We start from the raw sequence: 14,516 nt of genomic DNA, 5'->3' as shown, positions 1-14,516 counted from the left end.
AATGCCCTGCTGTTGAAGTTTGCCGCCTTGATCTTGGCTTCATCCCAATCGGCCAGTGCTTCCTTTGGCTTAGTCCAGCCAATCTCTACAGCTTGCGACACATTTTCATCTAAGGACTGCAAAAAAGCTCTCATGCGTACTTTCCAGTATACATAGTTAGTCCCATCAAATAAAGGAGGTATAATTAATGACTGTCCTCTATCCATGACAAACAGGGGTCAATGGATCAAACACAGCAAAGATTAAAACCTAATCAAAGTGTGCCTGCTTTGATACCACTTGATAGGCCACAAATTGAATAACTCCTTATGATTAAACCAATTAATTAATTAGCCAAGTTATTAATTAATTAATTTATCATGCAAACGTGTGGAAGCACAAAAAAATCACCAATAAACTAATTATACAGCAGAAATTAAATAACACGGTGATTTGTTTACGAATGGGGAAAACCCTTGCGGTAAAAACCCCACCGGGTGATTTTCAGGTCACCATTCCCGAAACTCTACTATTATCAAAACAAGCGGTTACAAGGAAAGGAATCTCAAGTATCTTACCAACTTACAGTTGAACTCTTACCCCAATACCCAATTGCACTTGTTCTGTAGTGACAGTTCCCCCCTTTGATGCACGGCTCCCAAGTACGTGACTAACTAATGCGTGAATCCCAGTACGCAGCTTCAACACCAACTGAAAAAGAGGTTGGCTACAAAGTTCTTCAGTTCATCCTACACGATGAAGATCAAGAAGATGCTTGGTCACAAAACCCAAAGGTGCAAAATACACAGCAACTTCTTCAAAAGAGATGAACTAAGTCAAGAACTTCGTCTTCGGTCACAATTTGCTCCAACGGAGTTTTCTCAATGCTTGTGCAACTTGTGAACACATTGACAACCTTTAAAAAAATCATTTTATATGTCTAGGGTTAGAAGAAAAGAAGGCCAAAAGACATATTCACGGATCCCAAGAAATCATATCAGAATTCTGATTTTTATAAACCTCGACAAATAGGAGGTTTCGAGAAGCTGTCGAGCAGGTGTCGAGCTTACGGGCTTGAACAGCTTTCTTTAAACCTCGATAGATACAGCTGTCGAGCCAACTGTCGAGATTTAATGAAATTGCACTATAGCTTGTTTTTCTTGGACAGACTTGATGCCTTCAACACTTGATCTTAAAACCTTATTTTTTGAAGTATTAAAAACACCTAGAACTACCCAATTACAAGTAAAGTGCATTTTGTCAAAAGATTAATCAATTACATAAAAGAATGACATATGTTCTTAATGAGAGAACCACATATGTCCTAACATAGATTTAGGCTACTCAAAGTGTGTTTATGTGTAAAGTTGGAATCGAGTGTATTATAGGATTTATTGTGTAAATCTACAAAGCTAGATTGATCAAAAATTAGACTCGATCGATCGAAGCTTGTGTAGAATTTTTTTTCTGTAGAATTTTCCAACTTAGCCCAAGTCCATATGACATGTAGGGTTTTATGTTTTGCCTTCAGTATAAAAGGAAAAACCCTAGCCACGTTTTTATGTTGTTGTTTATGCTATGTGTATGAATCTCTTGTGAGATCTAGAAGTGTTTGCCTTCATACATGCATAGGATTATCAAGATTGAGATTGATGTCGAGAGCTTGGTGATCGCTTCAGTTGCTACATAAAGAGCTTATAGAAAACACAAGTGGGAGTACTTGTGGTAGCTATGAATTCAAGAAAGAAGTAGTCTGCGGACTCGGAGTTGTCACGTGGTCGTGGTAGTAAGTTTTCTACTTTAGGTAGCAATAGGATGTTAATGGTCTAAGTCTCTATTGTAAAACTTAAATTTTTTCATAGTGGATCTCTTTTACCTTGAGGATAGCTAGGTTAAATCCTTCCTAAGTTTTTTACCAATTTGGTTTTCCTGAGTTATCATATCATCGTGTTCTTTATTTTTCGCATTGTTTGCATGATATGATTTACTTGTGTTAACCTAGATTTGAATAATTTATCTAAGTAATCACTTGGTTAAAAAACTTGGTTAATCAACTTGTGTTTTAAGGGGTCTAAAAACGTATAAGTGGTATCAGAGCAGGTTAGCTCTAGCATTTAGTTCTTTTGATCTAAGAGTTAATCCTTGACCCTGGCTGTCATGGAACACGGTCAGTCTCTTATGATCCCACCTCAGTTTGATGGGAACAACTATGCCTACTGGAAAGTAAGGATGAAAGCATTCCTGAAATCTATTGATGAAAGAGTCTGGAATTCCATTGAATACGGATGGGAGAAGCCAACTACTCCTATAAGCGAGTGACAAACTTCTCAGAAAGAAGCAGCCACTTTTAATAGCAAAGTCATGAATGTTATTTTTAATGCTGTTTCTATGGAGAAATTCAAGAGAATCTCTAATGTTGCGGTTACTCATACTGTTTGAAATATTCTACAACCTATGCATGAAGGCACAAAGGCAATTAAGATTAACAAATTGCAGCAGCTAACTTCTAGATTTGAAGGTATTAGAATGTCTGATGATGAATGTTTTGATGAATTCTATGCTAAACTAATGATATTGTTAACCCTGTTTATAATTTGGGTGAAATCTATGATCAAACTAATAATGTTAGGAAGATACTTAGATCCTTAACTGAAAGCAAGGATGTGGACTCCATCCCTGTTAATGAACTTGTAGGATCTCTCCAGTCCTATGAGTTAGACCTACCCAAGACAAACAAATCCAAATCAATGGCTCTTAAGTCAGTTGATGATGTTGATGGGAATGGATTTGATGATGAACTCTCTGCTATAAAGATTGCATATCTTGCCAATAACTTTAGAAATTTTCTTAGGAACAACAACAGAAGGGCAAGAGGTAAAAACAATGCTGAACCTAGAAATTTTAGGAGGAATGATCCCACTGAAGTGAGCAATACTGAAAAACCTAAGGAGAAAGTAGGTCAAACCTCTAATAATTCTATGGGTCAACAATGTTTTGGTTGTCAAGGGTATGGTCATGTGAAATTAGAATATCCTACATTTTTGAGATTAAAGGGTAAAGCTATGGCTGTAACCTTTAGTGATGATGAAGTGTCTAATCATGAGTTTGATAGTGATAAGAATGGAAACTTCATTGCTTTCATATCTACTGCTGTAGTTAATGAAAGTGTTGTGGTTGATAAGAACCCTTCTGATGGAGAACTCTCTGAGAATGATGATTTATAAGAAGCCTATAATAAGCTTTGCAAGACTACTGCAAAGGGTGCTATGAACGTTTATTTAGGTTTACAGAAAATTGCTTATCTTAAACTTGATAAGAAAAATTTGCTCTTGAAATTGTTTGATGCTAATAAATTGCTTGATAAGGTGAAGACTGAGAATATGTTGTTGCTTGATAAAATTAAAAATTTGGAACTTGAATTATCTGTTGCTAGAGAAAAAACAAATAGGTCTGCTAGTTCTAAACTTAAACAAATGTTGAGTATTCAGAAGTCCCCCTTAGAAAAAACTGGTCTAGCTTTTGAAGATAACATCTCTATGACTAAGAATCATTCCACAAACTTTATTTCTTCTTTTGAGCCTCCCATGAGTGAGATTGTCAAACCAGCAAAAGTTACTCCTCCTAGGAAGATTAGGGTTGATCTTAAAGAGTCTAAGCCTAAGAATCCTAACCCTTCTAAGGACAAGTTGCATGATAGACCTGTGTGGGTTTGTCATTTTTGTGGAAAGTCTGGGTACATTTGTCCAAACTATTTCAAGTTGCAAGCTGCTAAGCAAGCAAATAAGCCAAAGTACCTATGCCTCAAGCACAAGATCCTATGATACTTATTGGTGAGTTGGTAAAGGCTTTAAATCTTTATTCCAATCCTGGAGTTGCTCAACATTCTAATATGAATAATAACTCCAATGCTAGAGTTGCATCTAACAAGTTTTGGATGCAAAAGACTCGATCTAATTGAGTCTTTCTGACATAGTCATTGTGCTTAATCTCTCTATTCTTTGTGACCATTTTTCTTTGTTGTTTTTGTTTTCTTTGTTTTAAGGATTTACATTGCATAACATTCATGCATTTCTTTGTTTTGCATTATTTTTCTTGGATTTGAAATCAAGGTTGGCCATATTATCTTTACATAACATATTTATGTACCTTGTTTAACTTGGATGAGCTTATTTTTTTTGCACTTTACTAGTTTGAGCTTTGAAGTGCATGTTGTGTGAGAGTTGTTTATAGTTTTTGATCATATGATCTTGATCTTGAAGTCACATGCTTTTGATTGTAAGGACTAAAAAATACTAAAAGAAAGACATAAATAACCATCTCATCACTGTTTATTAGCCAATCATGAACACCTTAGTGCATATCATAAGATTTTGTACTCGAGAGAGTGTAGCACATGCACAAAAAAAACATAAGGTGTAGCCTCGGTTTAATTAATAAAATTGGTGTGTACATTATTCGGCTATAATAAATTCAAATTGAAATAAAATTGGTATGTACATTATGAGGCAAATCAAGAAACTTACATGATTGCAAACTTGTTTTCTAGGAGATGTGAGTGTTATATGATGTATCTCTTTAGATGATAGTCACTTTCAAACTTATGTGATGAATTTTGTAGAAATTGTTATTGATCACTTTTTACTTATCACCTCACATGTATCTTAAGCTATTCTAGTTGCATACACTACACAAGTTATTCTTTGCTAAATTTCGTACATTATATTGTGTGTGAACTTGTTGTGGTCATCCAAGATTAAAAGTTCCTTGATTTTGATGCAAAATATGTTTTAATGATTGAGTTTTGAAGACAAATTGATTGAAAATCTTGTTTTTTGGAAGATCTGAGTTGAATTCAAGGGTTTTTGAAAAACTTTTCATCTCATACTCATGCTTTTTATTCATAAAACATTGTGCTTTGAGGAGTTTCTGCACTAAAATGCTCTGTTTTTCAAAAAAAATTAATTTTTCCAGATTTTCGATTAATCGAATCTGTCTAGAGATAGGGGGAGATTTTTTTTTTTTTTTTGGAGTTTTGGAGCTTTAGATTGTATATAGGTGCTTCATGTTGTATTTATTTTTTTTGGCTCATGATTTATTTATCTTGATGTATTTATTTTTATGTGATGTATATGTTAAAGGGAGACATTATGTTTTTTTTTTTTTTTTTTTTTTTTTTTTTTTTCACATTATGCTACATTGGCTATTGATTTATATTATGAGGTTATTCATGATATATGTCTTTTATTTTATGTTTTTGTGGAACCAAGAAGTTATTTTGTTTTACTTGTATTTTCCACACATGCATTTATGTGTTTGTTGAGTGTTTCAGGAATATACAGGTTGATTCAGTCATGTTGCTATCTACACTTGCAACTGGTAGATAGCAGTTAGGTTGAATTGTTTTTGGTTGGGCAATTTTATTGTAACGGGCTGTTTTTGTAACTTTGAGCATTTTGTTTTATTATGTGTTTTGTCATAGATTGCCAAAGGGGGAGTTTGTTAAGTTCTAAGAAATTATGAACTAATGTATTAGAACTTTAATGTGTAATGTTGGCAAACCATGATCAAAATGTTTAGTCTAGATTTAGGCTGCTCAAAGTATGTTTATGTATAAAGTTGGAATCGAGTGTACTGCAGGATTTATTGTGTAAATCTATAAAGCTTGATCGATCAAAAATTAGACTTGATCGATTGAAGCTTGTGCAGATTGTTTTTTTTGCAGAATTTCCAATTCAACCCAAGCCCATATGATGTGTAGGGTTTTATGTTTTGCCTTAAGCATAAAAGAAAAAATCCTAGCCACGTTTTTATGTTATTGTTTATGCTGTGTGTATGAATTTCTTGTGAGATCTAGAGGTATTTGCCTTCATACATACTTAAGGTTATCAAGATTAAGATTGATGTCGAGAGCTTGGTGATCCTTTCAGTTGCTGCATAAAGAACTTAAAGAAAACACAATTGGGAGTACTTGTGGTTGCTGTGAATCCAAGAAAGAAATAGTCCAGGGACTTGGAGCTGTCACGTTGTCGTGGTAGTAAGTTTTCTACTCGAGCTAGTAATAGGATGCTAGTGGTCTAAGTCACTATTGTAAAACTTCAATTCTTTCATGGTGGACCTGTTTTACCTTAAGGATAGCTAGGTTAAATCCTCCCTAAGTTTTTTACTGGTTTGGTTTTCTTGGGTTATCATATCGTTGTGTTCTTTATTTTCCGCATTGTTTACATGATATGATTTACTTGTGTTAACCTTGATTTGAATAATTTACCTAAATAATCACTTGGCTAAATAACTAGGTTAATCAACTTGTGTTTTAAGGGGTCTAAAAACATACAAAGTCTCACAAGTTCTCCGTGATTTGTGCGCTTTACGAAAACTACTGTTAACAAAACCCAAATCTTGTTGTATCTCTCTTTGCCTTACCTCCTAAGAGAATCCATTTTTTCTCTCTTGGTTTCACACTCTATTTCCCCTCTTCCCATAGGGAAGACCCTAGGACTAGAGCCATTAAATTGTTTGTAGCATTTCTATTTATAAGACTCTTTTTCTATTCCCTATTGGACAGGGAATACATAATTTTTTTTAAATGAATAAATTTTTCTTCCACACCAAGAAATAGTCTTTCCTTCCATGCCAAGGAATCCCAAATTAATACGCAAATTAATTTTTCTTTCTTCTACTAGGAAACACAATTAACTTTCCAAGTCACAATTCAAATTTAAGGCAATTTCCAACATTTCTGTACCAATACGGTATGCAATTTGAAAGCTCAAAAATGTGTTGAAAACACAAGAGCTGTTTAGACCCTCAAATTAAAGTTACGACTCGATAGATTTTACTCTAACTTAATACTAAGTACAAAATAGAGTAAATGCGAGTGGATAAACAAACAAGCTACTCTAACCCATAATCATTATAACACAGCAGTAAAATGAAAGGTAAAAGAGTAGGGAAGAAGAATGTAAATACAAGATAACACGCCAATGTGTTATCGAAGAGGAAACCAAAGAACTCGGTGAAAAACCTCTTCGCCGCCCTCCAAGCGGTTATTGATCCACTAGACAATCAGTTGGGATACATGGGTTAGCAAGAGACCCTCCAAGCCTAATCTACCTGACGTACGTAAGCCTTCCAAACTCCTACTCCAACAAGACTTCTCGGAACCGTGTCTTGTCTAGCACTCCAGATCCCGCAATACACCCAATTGCATCTGCCAAAGCCTTGCTTCTTCCACTGCTTCCCAGCAGTACCAAAACCTCACTTGACACTCTAAAAGGGTATGGTAAGTGTTTGAGCTATCAACCTCTCAGTGGTATGGAAATGGAGAGGTAAGAGTTAAGGAAAATCCACAAGCAATAGTGTAGAGAAATGTGGGTATAAAAATCTCTAACTCTCAAGGTTTGTGGCTAGGGTTTTATCTCAAAAGCACTCTTCAACATCTATGGGTAATGTGAGTATAAAAAGTGTAGGCACAGAAAGTGTGTATCAAAAATGACAGTCTAGCAAAACAAAATGTTTTGCCGGTGTCTCGCGAGAAGGCCTTACTCACGAGCTACTCGTGAAACATAAATGTCTCCATCCTGTCCTGACTTTTCGCATTCCAGTCATGTGCAGGGCACATGCATCATTTCATGGGATGCTTAGTCACAAGATACCCGCAAAAACAGCTTTAGTCTTCATGCCTTGAGTCTTCACACACTCTCTCTCTCTCTCACAACCCTTACAATGAAGTCCCACAAATAATACAAGGTATAAAAGATTGAACATAATTACAATCAAATTTGGCACGGAATAAAAGCCAACAAAATATATAGTTGTAAATTACAACTTTATAATCTCCCTCTTTGGCTATTCCGTGACAAAACCCCTAAAACAGACTCTAGACTTAGACGTGAGTTTGGGAACAGTGGCAAAACTCACTCACACCTATTCTAGAAGCTGTGAAGCACTTGCACGTATGTACCTATAACCTAAAACACTCGCATACAAACAAAACTTTCATTAAGCTTATGACAAGTACGTACATGAGCAAGTATAATGCGATCAAGTTAGTAAACACTATAAAACATGTAAGCATATCTTGATCAAACAAGAACAGTCATTAGAGAATGACTACAATGAACATTTATCTAGTAAATACTCATCCAGACACGCAATGCAATTATGATCAATCACAAGGATTAATTACATGTCAAACATTCAACCAATGCAAAATGCACGAAGTATTTGCACCTAGGAAATAATATCCTACTAAGGTACAAGAGTGAGGTACTCAAGATATATAATCAACATCTAAAAGTGCTAAAAAATTGCTACAAAGCATTGAGATAAACACAAATACTGAATATAAACTGAAATATAAAACATAGTACTTAAGCTTTAAATAAAATTAGTGAAGACAGCTATCCAAGAGTTATAAACACTAAAATAGTAAACAGTTTAAACCAAAACATAAATAAAGCTATACCACTTGAATGAACCAATGTATCTAAGTCTAAACTCTGTCTGTGTTTTGCTCCCCCTTAAAATTTTCTCCCCCTTTTTGACCGAAATGGCCAAAGTGGCTAGAATTGGTTGGACACTAAATCTGACCCCTGTGCCATGGATAAATCCTTGATCTGTGAAGATACTGCGGTGATCTGACCCTGGATATAGGCAAACTGGTTCACGGTGTGCTGCACATGGGAGTCAAGTACGGTAAACATCTAGTCCACTCTAGCTAGGAGGCGATCAAGTCTGTCTAATCCTCGTGCTAGTGTTGAGGATGATGGCTGACCTGAAGACTCTAGAACAATGGTGAATCTATCAATCTCCTCTTCTGTGTCACCACCCTTTTCCTTAACATGATCCCTTGGTATTGAAGACACACCGGTTCTAGATCCACTAATGTGAGCTATGCTTCAAGTTACCGTGTGTGCACCAATAGGGTAATCTCTATGCATAATAGTGAGACTACTCGGAAGTTTGAGCTTTGCCTTTGCAATGAGGCCCATAATGAGAGAGGGAAATGGCATGACTGTTCTAGAGTTCTGCTTCTCAATGCTTTTGGTCAAAAGATGGAAAATGTGTCCACAAATATCGATCTCCTTGTGAGTGAAGAGATCATGCAAGAAGATTGTCCTTGGACCAAATAGTGTCATCAAGTTGGTGACCGGATACAAATTATGGATCATCACATAAGCAAGAGCTCTCATCTCTGGACTGAACGGAATTGTGTTAATGGACTTCTTGGTTGGTGTACCCTCAAGAATCTTTACCATTTCCTCAATTGATTCCAGACAATCATCATACTGGATTGTGATTAGCTGTGAAGGTGGACAAACTTCAAGGAAGTCTTGGATTGAATCTCTTGTAATCATAAATTCCTTGTGTCTCACCCAGCAGTTAATGTGGTCTCCGTCCACACTAGCATTTGAAAAGAACTCTTTAATGATTTCTGAGTATACATTTCCACTCGGAGTTAACAGCTTCATCCACGTCCTTTCCTTGAACACATCGGGAATGAATGTGTTTCCAAGAGTATCCAATTGGACAATTTTCTCCATAATTATTGTGGCTCGCTTGTAGCAGTCATTGTACGCCATATTTGCCTCAGTAGACTTAAAGTTGTCAAAATCCATGCGAGCGCACTTGAAGGATTTCTTGGTTGCTGAATGTTTGGTATGAGACATCTGCACATGTACATAAACAACAGAGAAAGGAAACATGTGCAACCAACACAAAACAAACCACAAAACTTGATTGGATTCAAGTTAGTCCAAAACCAAAGTAACAATACTTAAAACAGAGCATAACAAACTTAAAACATCATGCTAAAAATGCTAAGATATGTGAACATTAGCAAAATGCACGTAAAAAACAATAGTGCATGTTTGTGCATGTGTTGTGCATGTGTGTGAGGTGTGCCTAGAAGGTGCCTAGTGTGTGCCTAGAAGGTGCATGGCATGGCATTAAGGCACAAATTGGGCAAAATGTGTAAAACCACACACCCATTGACTAAAACATGTCAAACATGTTCAATCAAGAGTAACCCAAGCAATGGAACTCATTTGAGTCCACTACAACACAAAGATGTCACATGGACATTTTGTCAAACACATAGCATGCAACAATGCACAACACCAATGAACAATGCATGAACACAATGAAATCTACCTCAATACATGTTTAGATTGCCACAAGAACACAAATACACACAAACCAAATGGGACTCAGCCCAATCAAAGATTTGAAGAATTTTGCTTAAAATTAAAAATCCCAACCCTTTTTCGAAAATCCCAAAATTTGAAAACCTAAGTTAATTTATGCATAATCTAAGACAAAAGTGAAAAGAATGTTTTAAAAAACATACCTTGATGTTGATTTTACAGAAAACACTCTTGAAAATGATGGGGTTTTTGTGAAAATTAGTTTTGGGTTGAGAGTGGTTTGAGAGAGACAAGGCAAGGGAAAATAGAAAGTGTTTGAAAAACTGTCACATCTGTCTTATAAAACTGAAAACACGCATTTTTTGCGGGTTAGGCAGTCGCGATATTAGTCGCGAAAAACACCACTGAAGCACAAAAGTTTTCGCGAGAAGCTTTTAGTCGTGAAACAGTTGTGAGACAATAGCGATAGCCTCTGTATGAAATTGAAAAATTTCTAGTTTTTGCCTAAAAAAACATTTCGTGAGAAGGGTCTATTCACAAAATACTCGCGAGACAATCGCGAGACTCTCTGTATGAAACTGAAAAAATTTTATTTCCCTTAAGCTGGTTTCGCGAGAAGCTTTAAGTCGCGAGGTTCTCACGAAATTGCCTCTAAACCAGTTTTTGAAGAAAAACACAAAAATGCATTTTGAACAAAAACTAAAAACATGAAAGTATAAAATCAATTTCAAAAACATATAAAACACTCAAAAATATTTTTGGGTTTGATCAACAAGTAATTGAGCATACACATCACATTTGAACATGTACTATCACACAAATGAGATAAGCATTAATTGAATCAAAGTCTTGTGTATTGTGGGTGAGTATCAAATATGGAATAGTCATTAGACCAGAATGAAGCTTTAATCATCAATTCAATCAAGTCATATATAACTGGTTCTAAGTCAAATGGACTATCTCAATTATAGAAATGAGCATATATGACCTCCCACAAAAGAATGATTACAAAACTTAAAAGCTTTTCATTTGGCTTCTGCATAAATCATACCATTTGATCCTTTTTGGATAATACATCTCTTTTTGAGATCGGTGCTTGAAATTTTTGATATTTCAACATTGAGAGTTAGCCTTTGGCTTTTTGAGCACCATACATTTCAATACAAAAGTTGCTTTCCCTTTTTCCTAGTCAAATACTAGTATGTGTGACAGGCTTTTGCAGCTCATTATCTCTTTTTATTTGGAGATTTACATTTGGTGAACTCTATTGCAAAAACATAAAAGTAAAGTGGGAAGATATATAGGCACAAGTCTATGTAAGTATCAAGACCAATAAGACTATTGACTAATCATTCATGACAAGCTTGAAGATCTATTTACAATAATCACACATAGTTTCAAGATTTCTCCCACATAGATATATGTGCATACATAACAAGCTAAGCTCGTAAATGCATTATGCCATTAGTACGAAGGTACTAGGCCAAACTCTCATATGATAAACACAACACAAGCGATCAAACTTTTTAAAAAATTTTCAATTTTTATGGGTTTTTGAATTTTTGAACACACTAAAAAACAGAACAAGTAAAGTAAGATCAACAAAAATAGGTACAAACCAAAACTGGTAAAAGAAACATGCTATAAACCAAAAGCAATTGACACAAATTGAATTATGCATGTCATGATGCATGAACATATGACCCTAAACATCGGAAGTATTAATGCATGGACATGTTGTAATGCTTATGCATGAGTACCCTTCTTCACCCACATGTCACGTGTGTTTGGGTGATATCCCTATAGGATTGGGTACGAGTGTTGTGGCTTTTAAACCTTTTGTTGAAGCTTGCCAAACAAGTGGTGAAGGCATCAATCATCTTCATTACATCCCTCATTCCGGGATCACCTTCTCGAACTTTTGATTGCTCAGCAGTCCAATTCCTTTTGTCATTTCTTGGTCCTCTTGACCTTTGAGCACTTGCATTCTTTAATGCTCTAAGCTTATGACAGTTGGGTCTAGTGTGTCCTTGAATTTCACAATGATGGCAAAAATGTTTTGTTCTCGAACCTCTTTGTGATTTTGGAAGTGATTTCCCTTTAGCTTTAGGTTTGACCATTGATTCGTTACGAGGCTTTATCAGCACTTGTTGGTCATTCACATTCCTCTTCTTTTCCACATTCACTTTCTCAACAATAGTGGTAGCTACCATCGGTTCCTTGGCTTTCACAAACTTCAATTCCTTGGATATATATGGCAGTCAAACTGCTTTCTTCGGTGTATCCCAATCCGCTTTTGTCGGAGAAAGGTTTTTGATGAGCAAGTACTTCATCAAGCTTCTTGGAGGAAACTCACTCTACTTTAGCCTTGGCTTGAACCACCTCAAGCTCAAGAAATTTGATCTTTGAATAAGCTTCGGTTAACTCTCCGTTCAGCGTCTCCATCTCACATTTAGTCTCCTTATATCGCACTAAAAGACTTCTATAATATTGTTCTGCACTCTTCATCTTTTTAATGACTACCTTAGCCACTTTTGCATATTCACTGGTCTTCTCAATGAGGGAACTGTATGTCTCTTGTAGTTCCACTATTCCTTCATCTTCCTCATCATCAGATTCCTTTACAATCCCTATTGACTCCAATTCAGTGTGTTCACCAAGCTCTTCCACTAGCACACTCAAATCATTCGAAGATTCCACGAACGCAATAGTCATGAATGCAGAGAAATTTCCTTCTCTGTCATAGCTTTCATTTGAATCTGAATTAGAGGAGTCTGAATCACTAAAAGTAGTGACATACACCTTACCCTTCCCTCTTAGATAGTTAGGACACTCCTTCTTGAGATGTCTATGACCATTGTATTCATAACACACAATGCCTTGAGAGGATTGAGAACCCTTCCCATCTTTCTTCTTAAACTCCTTCCTATCACCTTTAAATAATGAAAACTTCCCTCTGCTGAACAGTTTCCCACTATTCTTCATCTTCAGAAATTTTTGGAAATTCTTTGCTAGGAATGCTACCTCCTTCTCCACATCATCTTCTTCAGAGGAATCATTCATTCTCTCGGTGATGGTTTTAAGAGCAAGAGATTTGCTCGACTTATGAAAAGGCAGTCCCAGCTCATATGTTTGGAGAGATCCAATGAGCTCTTGAATTTTGATCTCATCCAAATCTTTACTTTCCTCTATAGTTGTGACTTTTGCTTGGAAGCTCTCCAACAATGATCGAAGGATTTTCCTTACTATCTTTGAGTCCTCTGTCTTCTCACACAAGTTGAACTTGCCAATAATCACCTTATTCAGCTTGCTATAGAATGGGTCGAATGACTTGTCTTCACTCATTTTCAGCTCATCAAATCGAGTGGTTAGCATCTGCAACTTAGTATCCTTCACCTTCTTCGTGCCTTCATAGGTGGTCTCCAATATCTCCTACGCCTCCTTGGCAACTATTATGTGAGAAATCCTGTGAAACTCATCTGGAGAAACACCACAAAAAATTGCATTCAAAGCTTTACTATTAGTGTTAGCTGCCGCAAGTGCTGCCTTATCCCAAATAGAATTAACGGCCTCCAGCCTAGTCCATCCTACATCTACTGCATCCTAAACAATATCATCAATTGAACATAAGAATGCCCTTATCCGTACTTTCCAAAAGGCACAGTTGCTACCATCAAAATATGGTAGAACATTTAAAGATTGAGACCGGTTCATCTCAAATGGGGTCAAGGACCGCACTAAGGTAATTAAACTACAGCTAGTGCACCCGCTCTGATACCAATTGAAAGCTTGAAAATGTGTTGAAAATACAAGAGCTGTTTAGACCCCCAAATTAAAGTTACGGCTCAATAGATTTTACTCTAACTTAATACTAAGTCCGGAATAGAGTAAATGTGAGCGGATAAACAAACAAACTATTCTAACCCATAATCATTATAACACAGCAGTAAAAAAAAAGGTAAAAGAGTAAGGAAGAAGAATGCAAACACAAGATAACATGCCAATGTGTTATCGAAGAGAAAACCGAAGAACTCGGCGAAAAACCTCTCCGCCGCCCTCCAAGCGGTAATCGATCTGCTAGACAATTAGTTAGGATACATGGGTTAGCAAGAGATCCTTTAAGCCTAATCTAAAAGATGTACCTAATCCCTCCAAGCTCCTACTCTAACAAGGCTTCTCGGAACCGTGTCTTGTCTAGCTCTTCGGATCTCGCAATACGCCCGATTGCATCTGCCAAAGCCTGGCTTCTTCCAATGCTTCCCAGCAGTACCAAAACCTCACTTGACACTTTGAAAAGGTATGGTAATTGTTTAGGCAATCAACCTCTCAATGCTATGGAAATGGAGAGATAGGAGTTGAGGAAAATCCACAAGCAATAGTGTAGAGAAATGT

Source organism: Quercus suber, unplaced genomic scaffold (genome assembly GCF_002906115.3).
Source record: "Quercus suber isolate HL8 unplaced genomic scaffold, Cork oak 2.0 scaffold_415, whole genome shotgun sequence".
NCBI classification, from domain to species: domain Eukaryota; kingdom Viridiplantae; phylum Streptophyta; class Magnoliopsida; order Fagales; family Fagaceae; genus Quercus; species Quercus suber.
This window is presented reverse-complemented; position numbering follows the sequence as displayed.